This window comes from Rhopalosiphum maidis, chromosome 3, assembly GCF_003676215.2.
Source record: "Rhopalosiphum maidis isolate BTI-1 chromosome 3, ASM367621v3, whole genome shotgun sequence".
NCBI classification, from domain to species: domain Eukaryota; kingdom Metazoa; phylum Arthropoda; class Insecta; order Hemiptera; family Aphididae; genus Rhopalosiphum; species Rhopalosiphum maidis.
This window is the reverse complement of record NC_040879.1, coordinates 14,413,800-14,420,901: the sequence shown is the minus strand read 5'-3', so window position 1 is coordinate 14,420,901 and position 7,102 is coordinate 14,413,800.

The window sequence follows — 7,102 nt, the reverse complement described above, 5'->3', positions numbered from 1 at the left end:
CTGCGGTTATAATGTACCTATGTTATTAATTGTTGATTCTATAAAAAGAAAATTTAATTTAAAATTATATTTTGTTTCTCAATCAATTTATATTTGTTATACTCGTATTATAAATAGGTAATTAAAATTTCAATTTTTTTAAAAATGTATTGTTGATAAAATTTGTTTTGTACAATAAAAACACCATGAAAATTTTAAATATATAAATATATACTCAGGGGCGCCGGAACGATTTTTTTGCTGTAGGGGCAAAATATTTTAAGCTTCTTTCTAGAGGGAATAGGAGCAAAAATAGAGGTGTTTATTTTTTTTGGTGCTTCATTTCCACTTCCTCCCCAATTTTTACAGCACCTATGTCGAAGAAATGTGTACATAGGTTTAATTACATTTTTTTCTTACAAATATTTATTAAACAAATTCAAATCATATAGGTATAAAAATTGTAGGCAAAACAAAATTTATTTTTCTGGAATGAGAAATAATAAATAATTATTAAAGTTCATATTATGTATTTTTCTGCCAATTAATGCGATATTCAGTATTTTAAATTACTTACAGATATAATACATTACTTGCTGAACAAAACTATAGAATACTGTTTAGGTACTGTGGGCTAAATGTACATATAAATAGGCCATGAAGTCGTGGGGGCTCTGCCCCTACAGTATTTACTTTGTGAGGGCAATTGTCTCCATTGTTCCGGCGCCCCTGTGTATACTATTAAAATAATTAAATATTAATTATTTAATAAATGTAATGTTTTCGGCAAAAATAATTTAACTTGCCGCAATACTAATAGTAAAATTATTTTTTTAGAAATATAAGAAAAAACACATCATGAAATGTATATACTTAGTGGTATAATAGGCTGACAGTCGATAGACTGTCTTTGTTTAAAATCGTTTTTCGTATACAACTGAATTAAAATATAACACATCTATTACGGTGATCTACTCGATGTTTACAAGTTACGGTATAGGCGTACAGCAGAGCGGTACCTATTTGCCTATCTTTTTTCTTCGGCCGAATGTATAATTTTTTAAGAAATATCTAGTTTAAAATATATTTTAACCTACATAAGCTTTCTAAAGACCATTTGAAATGGTTATTTGCACGCATACACAACGTTATAGAGCAAATAACCCGAATAGGATACCAATTCAAAAACTATTATTTAAAAAATTTTATTGAACAATTATATTAAATACCTATCAAAATCAAATAGTAACTGCAACACTTTTGATGATGGCGTTTTTGGTTCTTTAATAAAGTTTAAATGGAATAAAAATAAAAAGATTAATAAAGAGGAACATTTTGGTAAAATGTTTTATTGTAATATATTAAACTATTATTAAACTGTCATAAATTGATATTTACCACTCAATAAGTTTTATAAAATAAAATAGGTTGTATTATTTTATTTGTTTTTATTATTTTATATAAACTAGTATTATTTTAGTTGTACTATTTTATTTTTACTATAAATATTATACAGTTTTTTTGTAGTACTTACAATACTTACCTACGAGTAGTAAGCATTTTTTTTTTTTATGAACCATTATTATATGTTTTATTAATCATATACTGTTGTATTGTAATTTACTTTTTGTTATATTTGGTAAAAATACAATACATAATTTAATATAGTTGTGACTAAAATTATAATCTTTGTTAATTATTAATTATTATATTTACGTAAGAAATTATTAAAATAAATTTTAAAATTAACAGTAATAATATTATCATTCTGCATCATGATTATAAATTAAATTTAAATTATTTGTAATGTGTGATAAGGATATAAACAAACCAAGCCTACACTGCAAACAGTGACCATTTTCAATTTAATTCATTGGTTGTATAAAGACGTCAATAATTTAGTAGTATTATATTATATCTATGGTAATAATGCACTGTTAATAAAATATAAAAAATGTGTTTGATTTGATTTATTTTACTAATAAGTAATATGTTAATAAATATTCACAAATATCACGCATGACGAGATCTTCATTGTATACTATTTATGTTATACTTTTTATTTCAGTTAATTAACTACCTATATTCTTATAGCTTTATCAATGGCAAAAGTGCAATTGCTTTATAATATTGAATTGTTTATAATAATATTTATTAAGTATAATATCATTGATAAATTTGTAATTTTCTAGAAATTAGTAAGTAAAAATTAGATAGTAAGTATCTACCATTAGATATAAGTATGAATTGTTAATTTTTATTCAATAATACAATTTTTTAATTTGAAATTGTTATCTTTATTAAATAATCCGTAGATATACTAGGTGGTACTAAAATGTATTATACACGACATCACAACTACGTTTAGTAGAAAAAAAATTATTAGGGTACAACAATCAATCTCAAGAAAAAAAGACTAACATAATCGTTGACTCCAAAAAATAAATATATAAAATATAGTTTTACTTTTAATTTATTGATAAATTATGTTTTATTTATTACAATTTAAATTGAGTTGTCAAAATAAGTTCTCTTCAAATTTTTTTTATTTATAAATAAAATCAATTCTTCTGTAATATAAAATATTATTCTCGTAACACTAAACAGTATGAAATAGTAAAACAAACCAATAAGGTACCTTCCAATATATATATTTTTTTTCTCGTCGAATCATTACATTAAATAAATACTTTATTAGTATTAATAAAATGAATATGAAGTTGTTTAACTAAACATAGGTAGTTTGTAATACGCGTTTAAAATTATTTTGTATATTCAATATCATTATAAATGATTTGTGATTATTTAAAGTTACATTGTATGTTTAGTTGCATTTCGATACATTCCAGGCGTCTAATTATATATTGCAACGTACTACACGAGATAGCGTCATATAATCCATCCATAGTACACTTTAGTAAATGAAGGTTGTTGGGACGTGGTAAGCAAGTTTAATAAATAAAAAAAAAACGTATTTATTTGTATATATGTGGAATGTATTCCAAGTTGAATGTTTATGAATAATAATTAATAATTTAAAGAGTAATTTATAAACAGCACGGAGGACGCGTTGCGCACTTCGTTGTGTGCTTTCCGTGTTTGTTCAATCGACTGACGACGACTACGTAGATCGTCGCGGCAATATAATTGATAATAAAATAAATTTATCGGAAGTCACACAGTACTCGGTACGCAACAAAGATTATGAATAAAATTAATCTATATTATCTATTTTAATTTTTAATATTGATAGTTGCTATAAACACACAATTATACCAACGTATATTATACAAAAATAGTATTTAAATTTAGTCGAATAATGTTTTACATAAATCGCTCGTTTTTTATGATCAATTAATATACGTAGTACTGTATTAGTTGTATATTTTGTTTGTAGAAATAATAAGTTGGGCACATTCTATAATATAGAATCTATATTTTACTTTTATATATTTGAAATGGTGTTACGTCGTTAATTATCAGCCAAACGTATTATTATACCTTACATGAATAATATATCGTAAATATTCAACGAAGTTGGGGATCCTTATTAATTTTTCAAAAGTCAATTTTACTATAGGCTACTATTTTACCACTCTTACCGTTAAAGTGTAAAATTATGTGACCATTCGGCTATTTGCCGAAATACGACAGTCGAGTTTCCGTGGTGGCCTGTCGTTTTTGTTCACGGTCACCAACCACCACCACCACCATACGAGTCCCCAAAGACTGGTACGTCGTGAATTTTAAAAAAGTTCACGTTTTTGAACATTTAGGTAAGAACAGAAAATAAAGGAGGAACTCGGAAAAAAAAATAATGCGTAGAACAAAATTATGTATATTGAAAAAATAATTAATGTAGTGCCGAGGAAGTCAAACGAGCATAAGACTCAGACAGAAAAAACACGTACACAGAGATAACAATAATATAAATAAATAACGAGGACGGCGGGACAAAAGACCGTTCCGTGACTTTAGTTTCATTGTATTATTATCAATAATAATGTATAACAGACTACTTGTTTTATATATTATGTAAGGCGTATATAATATGGTGGCTCCGATGGACGGTTACCGGCGTATAACAATACATTAATATTTTTTAATATATAATGATACGTACTGGTCAGATAATTAAACGAGGAAAATAATAATCACAATACGTACCTATATATAATAATATGATATGAATAACAAGGGATCGCAGGCACCGGCCCCAGTCGTCGACGGTCGCCCGGGAAACGTTCTAGCCCACGGACATTGTTTGGGAGGATTACTGTCCGCAGTAGTCACTCCGTGTTGAAGAAAATTCAGTAATATAAAAATATATAGAACGACAATAATATACAGGTGTTTTTCCTTGGACGGTCGAAAGGAGAGTACAAACGGGCTGGTGCGAACCGATCGTCGTCAGCTGCAAAATGGTAAGCGGTCACTTTGTACGGCCCATTGCTTAAACTGCATAACGCGAACACTTTGTGCTATTATATTCATAAAGTATATATTAATGTATTTAGTTATATACCTAAGTGTTATGTGTATATAATGTAAATTATTAAAATGTAAAAATTAAATATAAAAAAAGTAAATTTATTAAAAACGTTATCAAATATAGTATATTAGTGTTAGTCAAAATAATCAATTTAAATCAATTGAAAATGTGTACAATATAAATATATGTCAAAAACGAGAAATAACGTTAAAACCGACGTATATAATATATGGAATTTAAAAATTCAAAGTTATTTCTTTGTTTTGGTGTTGGTTACATAAAGTTATAATATCTTATTATTTTCACCAGAATTAGATTTTTGCTTCTTATTAGCCTATTGCCACGTTCGTCCAATTGTATTGTCCGCAAAACTGTCCAAAAACTCGGAGAATGTTTAAGATTTACCAAATAATATTTAAAATTTTATACTTAGTATCAATTTTAATAAAATTGTGTATAATAGTACAAAGTGTGTCCACGTTTTGCAATGTTCCTTTTTATAGCCGACCGTACAAGCGTCCGCGTTGCAAAGTGACCTAGAACCCCGCAAAATTGGCGGTATAGGTAATCCGGTATAATAGTTAATCGTTGAAAGAAGTGTTGTTATTGTGCAATATTGTGGGCAGATCCGGTTGGTGTTCGATACGCGTAGTACGAGATCATTGTTATTATTAAATATGACAACAAAATAATAAAATATTCAAAAAGATAAGTGCAGTGTTACGTCGAGTGTCACGAGTAATCAAAAAATAAAATAAAAATTAACTCATAGTTGGAAAATTGAAGCGCGTTGTGCGACATGGGGACACAGATGTTGCTCTATATACATTAGAACGCATAACGCAAATACTCGTTTTTTGTAATTATTAGTCTATACATTTACACAAAACGATTTGATCAATAGTGTTTTCCTACTGCAATCAATTATAGTTACTACTCGTTAGTCCGTTACTAGTAAAATAAGTGATTTTCATATTAATACATGTACATTTCTGTTATACAAACAGCAAAACAAAAAAAAAAATAATATCGTTTCTTGTATTTTGGATTAACCACAATCCACATATTATCATTTATCTTTTATTATAGATTGGAAAATAAACTATATATATTTTGGTTAGTATACAGTGTATACCTGGTGTTCAATAAGTTTGGAGACTCTACTTACTGTATGCATATTTTAATACTTACACGAAAAAATTACAGATAACACTGCTGCTGTACATTTATAATATAAAATATTTTATTATTTTATTAATTATGTCATGATATTATCGTTTATTAGTCCCAATTAGTCTAATGAACATCTCTAAATACACTCTATGTATGTCTAAGAAAGAGAGTCGTGGGGATTTCCTTAGCTAAAACCGATTGTTTTTGATTTCACCGATCCTACATTAAATGAGTGTAGTGTGTTTATACGTACAAGTATGGACTATGAAAATTGTAGGTCGACCAAACAAGGTTAACTATAATGTCTATTTTAATTTGAAAACTTTTTTTTTTAATTTTAATTTGATTACCTTATTAAATTTATTAAATTTCCATGAACTTAATCATCCAGTAAATCAATTAACATTTTAAAGTTTAAACATAATTTATTTAAAATCAAATTAAATTTTATTGTATTATAATTGTTCTAACAAAATGTATTTGATTATCTTCCACTGATCATATTTAGATACATTTATTTTAATATATAAACCATTTTCTTAAACAAGTGGCAGAGTGTAATAAATACAATATAATAAACAAATAAAATTACATTGTTAACTGTAAACTTAAATGCTGAATCCACTCTAAACACTAGACCATCTAAAACAAATTTCAGTAACTTATTTATTTTTAGGCACGTTTGTATAGTAAGTTGTATCGTACTTTGATATAATTTAGAAAAATTAAACTTCATACGTCATATAAAGTAACGAAAAAATAGGTTATTCATGATAGTGGTGTGGCTAAAAAGCTTATCCAAGACGCCGTGGGGTCATAATTTTAATATTCACATATTACCTATATTATTGATTTTGTCGATAAGACATACGTGTATGGCGTATAACGTTACAAACGTATTGGACAATATATTATTTTATATTTAACGTGTTTGTACTACATAGTACAACATTGACATGAAAGAAATAAACGTAAATATATATAAATGATATATATGTAATGATCAATACACTGCACTGTAAAAAAAACGCGTAGGTAGGTACCTTAAATCGTTTGTTATAAGATAATTTTGAGTTTTACTTTTCATGCACGCCAAAGTTAGTACATTAAATTAAACAAAAATAATTTTTCCGTTGAATTTACAGTAATGCTTTATTATTAAAGTACTGATAAAATGTTAAATAACTTTCAGAAACATCTAATACACTATTCTTTTAGACATTTCTTTGGATAATAAAAAGAAATTTTCACATTTTTATTTTTATAACCATGAAATAAAACATTTCAATAGTAAATTATTTCTTCACGTTTCACAGTTATTTAACTAAATAATATTTATGGTCTATTGGTCTATTAAAAATTTGGTTTGTGAAAATTGTTAACAATTTATTAATACATGATATAATATATAATATCACTAGAAAATGAAATTAAGTATAAAACATACAATGTTTTTTA